The sequence below is a fragment of the Cryptomeria japonica genome, chromosome 5, assembly GCF_030272615.1.
Source record: "Cryptomeria japonica chromosome 5, Sugi_1.0, whole genome shotgun sequence".
NCBI classification, from domain to species: domain Eukaryota; kingdom Viridiplantae; phylum Streptophyta; class Pinopsida; order Cupressales; family Cupressaceae; genus Cryptomeria; species Cryptomeria japonica.
Genome location: NC_081409.1, coordinates 803,668,064 through 803,677,449, shown reverse-complemented (window position 1 = coordinate 803,677,449; position 9,386 = coordinate 803,668,064).

Here is a 9,386-nt window from a genome sequence, read left to right as displayed (position 1 = left end):
GTATGTTTCTAATTACTTATTAATTGATGAATGGTCATATTTTGTCATAATATGAAAAATATCGTGAAAGATGCTTACAAGAGTTATATAATTATTTAGTTTGACCATTAAAAGAGGAGCAATTTGAAGTTTTTAAACACACATATTTTGTGAAGTATTCTAACAATTTACCATACTATGTAAATGGATTACTCCAAGACAATTGTATTAGAAAGTTATTTATCCAATATTTGTATATGCAATTGGTATGTATTCTCATGTTGACACTATTAGTTGAGTGGTTTAACTCTATTTGTGTTTAAATTTTATTTTCATACTTAAACAAATCCCTTAATATACAATCAATATAATATTGATAAAACTTTATTTTTCACAACTATTAATGTTATATTGCTTTTCTTTACTTTCACATAATACTATAGTCAATTAAAGAATACCTAATGTAAATACTTAAGGTTAAGTGTAGAAAATATATTAGTTCTAAAAATATTAAACTAGGAGAGGTCTAAGCCTTACATATCCACAATAAAAGGTGAAAAAAATAGGGACTCACAAGGAGTGAGAACCCATAAACAAAAACCTATTGCTAACTAGACCCAACTGAAACCACAAACACTAGCACATCCAAAGACTAAAACCAAAAGCTAAATGAAACTAGACACAACAAGAAACAATCTCCCACCAAAAGCATGAACCGATGGCTTACCAGGTGGAAGAGAACTCCAACTTCCTATCCGCATAGATATATTTACCCTTAGCCAACACATAGAGGTTTTTAGAGGAATCTTTCCCAAAGGAAATAGTCGAGGAGTTTTGCATGGCTTTCACCTTTGAAATAGATGCTTCCAACCCTTATGTAGATGGGGATTCTAGATGTCTTCTTTTCTTCTCTTGCCTCCTTGCAATCTCATCCTGAATCTCATGGAGAGTAGTAGAGTTCTCTATGATTTCCTTGTGTTGGTGATTTACCTGTATTCAAGGCATATGTAAAGTTTCATCACATATTATAGATTTATTTTTTGTCGTTTCCAAATAGTACAACTATCTCAACACATCTTGATTCATACTACTTAGAGTATCACACTATATATTGATCACTATTCTTAAACCTTCTGTGGCATGGTCATAGTTTTATATTGATGTGGAGACATGTGAGTAGTTTCTAAATTTAATCATTTTGGTTCCTTCCTACATTATACCATATGAGAAAGAATTGAATAGTCTAACAACTCAATATTTATTTCTTGTAAAAAAAGATACATCATGTGATGTTATGTAATACTTTTCTCTCTTAATTTTGGAGGCACACATAGGCCTTATATGGTAAGTATTTTAAGACACCACCACTTATAAGGAGTTATATTGTCCTCCTTTTCATTCTTCAATTTGATTGAATGTTTCTTTATGCATTTTCTCTTTTCAAATTATGGAGGGTTCACTCTCTTTATATATTATGGTTCTTTAATACTATAAATGGGTAGTTAATATGGATTGCCTTTCTTTGAAATATTTATTTATTATCTTAATTACACTTTTAGTGGGTTTTGGTGTAATTAATTATATATTGCATATTATCTTACATTTAGGTAGGTAATTAATATTATATGCTTGGGTAAATTAGGAAAGAAAATAATATACCATCTCATTGATTGATGTATGCAAATTCCACTAAGCTATCTCTTTCAACTCTTTGATTAATGATAATTATGTGCCATATCCCCTTTATTAAGGTGAGTTTACTTGATCATCAAGGTGAGTTCACTTGACATTTTTCTCTTAAGCTATCTCTTTCAACTCCTTGATTAATGATAATTATGTGCCATATCCCCTTTATTAAGGTGAGTTTACTTGATTATCAAGGTGAGTTCACTTGACATTTTTCTCTTATAGTTGAGTTAGTTTATTAGTTTACTAATCTTATAAGGGACACTTGTTACCATGTAGCTATTGCATACCAAAACCTATATATTAGTCCATTTTTCTATTTAAAACTTCTATAGTAGATGTATTAAATTCTTGTCCTTTATTTATTAGTAGCTTCATCTCATCATAATAATATTTTTTATTTATTGTTAATTATTATTGATCGTTTTGTTAAATTTTTATTTTACTTTTCTAAATTATTTGAAAAAATATTCAAAACTTCTATTAAGTTCATTTAGATTTAGTATCATTTTAGAGTATAAATTATTTATATCATTTGAAATGATATAATTTCTATTATTTTTTTTGGTTCTTTTATTGAGACACTTTTTTCTTTATGCTAAGTTATGATTTATTCTAGTTTTCATATGGATTTAGGTGCAAGTGAATAAATCTGCACTTAAAATGGCTCATTTCTTGGTGCTTAATGATTGTTGGGGTAATACTCTAATATATAGGTGCTAGAGTGCCACCAACATTGTCTTTCATTAAGAGTCACTCGCCTCCCCATTATCATCAACATGAACTTAATTAGAATGTCCGTAGCCGACGCAACTCTCAATTAAATGCTTCCTAACCCCCTATAAGAGAACCAAGACCATATAGCTCATTGTTGGTCTTAATCATCTTGCTCACCTTTAAGCTCTTATGATAACTATTACCATAGGTCATTTGTATGGTCAAAATCTAAATATTTTTTTTCAGGGTTTTAATTATTTCTCTTATTTATGTCTTTAGACCCTTCCAGAAGGTTTGAATATTTGTTGGTGTTATTTTCCTGATAACTATAAACATTGAGGGGAATCTAAAAGATTGTGATCCACTTATTAGAGGTTAGCTCTTGTTGCTTAGTAGACTTGTCAGTTGTCCATTGCCGTACTTTAGCAAAGCCCTCGACTATTATGTGATAATCCTGAACAAATGTGCTGCAAGCGCTTCCCCCACTACTACTCTCTCAAAGAGCTTCCGCAGAACTTCCGCCAGAAGAGATGATGAATACGGAGAACTCGTGAGGGCGGTGTCACAGAGGAGTTCGAATTTGAGTTACAGTTCAGGTTCAAGTTTAGGGTTATACAAATTGGCTTCTTCAGAGCAGGCGTTGGCGAGGAGCAGAAGTGCGACGCCGTCAGTGGGCACGATTCACGAGGACAAGCCATGCTACTTTCCCGCCACTTTACCCAAGACCGTTAGCCCCGCCGCTTCGCGTTACCCTCGCTCTCGCACCTCCTCCACGCCTTACAATTTTCATCGTCAGTAAAATTTTTGCATCTTCGGAGCGGGAGGGCTTTTTGTATTTTGTTTTCTACTTGTTCTGCTTCTTTGGCTCTTCTGGTTTACTTGATTGATCGGTGGTAGTTGTTAAGCGTTTTATTATAAGAAATTTTACGAGATTTTACCAGTGGAAGTTTGGAGTCCTCATTGTTATTGTAAATCGAACGATCTACTTACCTGCTCTTTTGAACGACGTGTGTATTCAGTGTTTGGATGGAATACACCAATTTTACGGCCCTGTCACTTGGCCAATTCTATTCCGATTTTCTATTTTATTTAATAAAAGTTAAAAATGTTTAATCAAGCTGATTTCTGCTGGCTACACATAGTCACCTCAACATAACTATTTAAGTTTTTTTAATATTTGTTAGCACCGATTTTAAACTCAACAAATTTTAAATTTTGGTGTCAATAATCCTTAAAATGAGAACTCCCAAGTCAATCTTGCACCACCTTGATCAAATTAGTATTGATGCCGAAGCTTAAATGACAACAAACAGGCACCAAAATACCCTTGCACACTTGCAAGCTTGATTCATTATCGATCATTTTATAAAGGTTTACAATCATTTGAAACGACTCATAAAAAATAGGTCTCCTCATGTAGTCGGTCATTTTGCCAACTTGTCAAACTACTTAAAACTACCGATGGAATTTGCAAAATAACAATACAAAAATGAGCGTCGGCCCGTTGATCTTGTTGTCCAAATTAGCATAATCACAGATTAGAGACTTAGTCAAGATTTGAGAACAAATTTTATTGCCAAATCATTATTGTCTTCGAAGGAGTGCAGCGGCAAGTCGGCTTAGATTATAAAGGAGCCGATACGTATTAACTTGATTGTCGGTAAGTTGGCTCATTTCATAAAAATGCCGATGAGAAGGTTGGCAAGTGATTTTCAAAACGCAAAGAGGGGAAGTGAATCTTATCGGCTATTTAGTTATCATCGGCAAGTTTGTACATCATGATAAATTCAAGTTTATCGGCAAGTCTATATGTTCTCATAAGTTGCCGAACTTATAAAAACTTCCGAACAAAAGGGCATTTTAGTTCTAGTTTTGGTTGATTTCCTAATGTCATCAATTCTTTCAGCAAGTTTTCTTTGTGAAGGAAGAAAACGATGGTGTATTTAGTCATTATAAAGGAAATACAAAGAATTGCATAAGGAGATCCATCAAAGCATAATGGTGTGAAGAATTTCCTCAGATATTATGGTTCGAATGCACTGGTTGTGATATACATACAAAATGTGGAAGCATAAACAAGGCATGAAAACTGCTTGTCTGACCGCCTCAAAGAGATTTCATCTAGAGTAATGGAATTGGCGGTTGTAAAGCCAACTTTCACAACGTTTCCCAGCGTCCTTTCTGTCTGCTCAATACGTATGATTTCAGGATATGCGCAATGCGGATTCGATGAAGAGACTATTCAATCTTCATAGAAAATGTAATCTCTCATCTTTTCGGTCTGTGACAATATGTGAACTTCAAGAGAGGTTATGAAAATCCATCAAAACATAGTAGTTGGGAGATTTGATGAATTGTTGTAGTCGCAGGTGCACTGATAGAGATGCATGTATGCTAAATGCGGAATCACAGATAATGTACTTGAGCTGTTTGCCAGCCCGCCTCAAAGAGAGAACACAGTAAGCAATGATAGTAGAGTGTGCGCAAAATGGATTTCGCAAAGAAGCTGTAAAAATCTTTGAATTAATGAAGCAAGTTGGAACATATCCTAACAGTTGGATCACTACGTGTGTGTGGTCGAGCTTCAAGCCCATAGCGGTTATCTTGAAGACATCTTAATCTTTATTATTAAGTTGCGAGTTAGACATGCAGTGGTGTTGATAAAGCCTTACAAACTTCAAGGAAATGCAATTAGCAGGTGTAACGCCAAATTAAAAATGATTTGACCATCCTCCATGCCTGCGCAAAATAGGGTCTTTCGAACAGGTTGTGGACATGCATCAAAACGTATTGAAAGGGAATTTTTGTCAAATATTAAAGCTGGAAATGTTCTGGTAGCAATGCAAGTTTCACAAAGCATAGTAGCATACACAAAAGCATGTGAACTGTTTTCTAGGAATGCCTCAAAGAGATGTCGCCTCAACCAAAATGGTGGTCGCAAATATACGCAGGTGTATTTAGGAACTTCCGCCCACGTAAATAAGCTTTGGGACAACGCAGACAAAGCAAATGAATGTTTGACAATCTTTAAAAGAGATTTCATCTCACAGCGATGCGATGATCACAAGATTTGCAAAAAATAGATATGTTGAAAGGGCTTTAGATATTTTCAAACAAATGCTATGTGCAAGTGTACGTCAATTCTACAATCTCTGCCGTCAATCTCCCTCCTAGCACTAAGTTACAAGTTTTGATAAAGCAGGAGCTTACTATATTAGAGAATGCCACCTCATGGAATGCAATGTTCGCAGAAATGAGCACATAAATGGATCTGTTGAATCAGGCTTCAGAAGAAACATTCAAAAGAATGCAATTGGCAGCTGTAAAGCCGATTCTACAACCTTTGCCGATATCCTCCTCCTTTGCGAGGAATGAAGGCTTAGGAACAATGCAATGACGTCCACACAAGCTTGGAAGACAAAACGGCTTTTGTCAGATATTATAACTTCAATGCCCTGGTGAACATGCATGTGCGTATGTAGTAATAGACAAAGTGCAGCAAATAAATGAAATCTTACGGACTAACATGATTGTAGTTTGTGCACAAAACAAGTTTGACGAGAACACTTTAGAAACTTTCAAGCAAATGCAAATGGCAGTATGCCATGTTCGAACTCCTTACCTTTGCTAAAATGGGAGCTTTGATACGTGTGTTTGCAAGTATACAGATGACTTCAACAATCTTTGTTAACATCCTCTTTATCTGCAACAAAAGGGAGACTTCAGAAATAGCGTATTGACATCCGTCAAAACTTTATAGAAATGAGTTTTTTTTGGTCAGGTGTTGTAATTTCAAGTGCCCAGTACATACAAGTACGGATATATTAACAATGGCGCGTCCAATTTGTTTGATAAATCTACTCGTCGAAATGGAACGGCTTAAACAATACATTTTAAGCTTACATAGAAAAACCCTTCAAAGTTGATTTACATTTTCTAGATTTAATATGTTGTTTAATGTGTGTGGGGACACTAAGAATACGTTTCTGAACTTAAAAGTGTTAAACATTTACAATTGACTAACATTTAGACTTAACATGTTATTTAATGAGTGTGATTTAAGACTGGCCCAATGAAATGTCTTTACAAGAAATGCATTATTACAGGATGTACCAAAAAATAAAAAAATAAAAAAACAATTTGTTAAAAGGCTTCAGAAACTTTTAAAGTTAATGCAACTGGCTAGCGTAAAGCCAAATTCCACTTGTTGTGAGACTAGTGAAGTCAATATTTTTATCGAGATGCATTCAATGTTATCTTCTTATAATATCAAATTCCAATAACGTCGAGGAAGAACTTTTTGAAGTTCTATCATGCACTCATTAATCTTAATGATATAAATGTATTTCCTCTCGTATCCCAAAAATCCTATTTATCTTGGCTATCTATTTAGAGAATCCTCAAGTGCTACTCATGCAATATTCGGAGTCTAAGAGATTCGTTGTGGAGGAGATAATTGTTTGTTCAATGAATAAAGAAGAATCTTTATATGAGTTGGAGAGGTCTATTATAGGATGGCGTGATCAATGCATCATCAAATAAATTGAATGCATTATATTGAGATATTATAATAAAATAATCTTTAGGTTGACTTAGAATTGTTATATTTTTGCATGGAGTTATATTTGAATAGGATAATATTTCTTTATTGTCCTCCCAAAATTTGGAGAAAAAAGTGTGGGACTGTGTGGCTCTAGGCATCCTAGTCTTGAAAATTTTAGCTTGACTTTTTGGAGATGCGAGATAATAAGATTCTAATGCCGAGAATAGATTTGTATGAAAATATATAATGTTTAGATGGGGGAAACATGTTTTGATGTTTTAAATGGGTCAAGATTTATAATAAATCAAGAAAATAAAAGATAAAGTGCACACCTTTAAATAAGGGCCCAAATAATAAAGTGTTGATGTATTAAAGTGGAATAAGACTCATAAGATTTAAATTAAATATTAATTAATTATAATAAAAGCCTTGTAATGCATAAAGGAATGAGCAATACTAAAATGGGTGCTAGGAGAGTGTGTAATCGGACGCCCTAATTAAAGGTGTAAAATTTATGATGCTATAGTTATTATACAATATACACTATAAGTATAATAACAACATAAATAAAATGTAGGTTATGAAAGAAATGGAGTGAAAAGTAGTAAAGTTGGCAAGATACATTTGTCATGTACAATGTAAACCTTTGAAAATTGTTGCCTAATATAAGTAAACACTAACGCGTCTTCACTCCTTTAAGAAAAATATCTCAACACAAACTCACAATTGAAAAGTTAACAATTCCTATCATAAAATGACTTAGAGTAAGGTTTGTATTATAAACTTCATAAGGAATTTTAGGAGAACATATATTTCAATCTAATAATTTTAATTAATTTAAGCTTACTTTAAATTTTTATGGGGATTGGATAAAATGACTAGGAAGCATCTCAGATGTTTAAGTTTGTTGAAAGGTACTCATGCCTAACAAGGCTTAATCTTGAATGATAGATGAAGGAAAAATATGACCTTCTAAAAGTGGTGGTTTTGAATCAAGGAAAATTATGGGAAGAAAAATTCAGGGAGCCAAATAGATAATTTATACTTATGTTAGGAAATAGGAACTCTTAATTGATTTTGGTTAAGAGAGTGAAAATGTGGTTAGGTGATAGGAGAAAGGAGTAAGAGAACATAAAGATAGGGAAAACAGCTAAGATGACGAGAATAAATGAAAGAAACATTAAATTAAAAAGAAATAACATTAAGAAAGGGACAAGGGTGATATGGGAAAGAAACTAGGACAAGGATTAAGAATGAAGAAAAGGCTAAAAATGAGTATAAAACATAATAACATGAATTGAATAGTATGTGATTTGTCGTTCTTACATTTTCACCACTTTGTTAGGATTATGACACTATAGAAGAGTAAGTTTCACAAAGGAGTATGATTAATATCATTAAATAGAAAGGATACCTTTCACCATAAAAAAGATAATGGTTTTTAAACTGATTTTGGATACTTTAGTTTTATGTATGTACTTGTCCTTGTAAACATCTATTAAAATAATTGTCAATGTATGCCAACAAATGAAAACACAAAACTGTTGGAAAACTAATCCCAACTGCCTCATTTATTTCTGCCACCGTAAATCTTCATTTTTGGCCCCCAACAAATCTTGCAAATATTCTCACATGTGTGAGATTTCATTCTCCAGCTAATATCATTTAATCAATATTTTGAAATTCGCATGAGAGGACAAATTTTGGTAAAAATGCAAATCTATATCAGCAGAGCAGCCACAAATTTTCTAGTCTATACTAGAATTTTTTTTTTTTAATAGAAGTTTGGTGGTCATTTTGAAGTTAGTTTCTGGAGAGAATGAGAAGAGAAAAAGGGTAGAGCAGAGCAACCACAAATTTTCTATAACAACAATTGAAAGAGACATCCAGTGTTGTAGCAACAACCAATCAGAAACAAGGGAGTTTAAACTATTTTATTTCTGAGAACAAACTTGAGAGCAACAGTTCTGTAATTTTCTATTTGGTGTAGATTTTGTAAGCATTGGTATTTGAATATAAATACAAAAGTAATATGGGCAAATTTTGTGTTTAAATTACACTGCACTATTTCCTTTTGATGCTATGTTTTTTTCTTTTCATGTCCTCTGCTACTTCCTTCATGTGATATCAGAGTTGAAGGTCAGTAAGATGAAGGTTGTTTGTGTTGAAGTTTTTCAAAAACAAATTAAGGAGTTTGAAGATTTAGCCAACAATGGCAAGCACAAGCATAAGCTTGACAAGCCCACAAATTCCACAATTTAATGGCAGGAACTATGATTACTAGGTAGTCACAATGAAGACATTGTTTTGTGCTCAAGATTTATGGGAATTTGTTGAGAATGGCTACCCAGAACCAGTAGATAGAACAACATATAATGCATTGTCTCAAGTAGATAAAGACTTATTGAAGGAAAATAGAAAGAAATATTCAAAAGCCCTCTTCTTGATCTTTCAAGGAGTC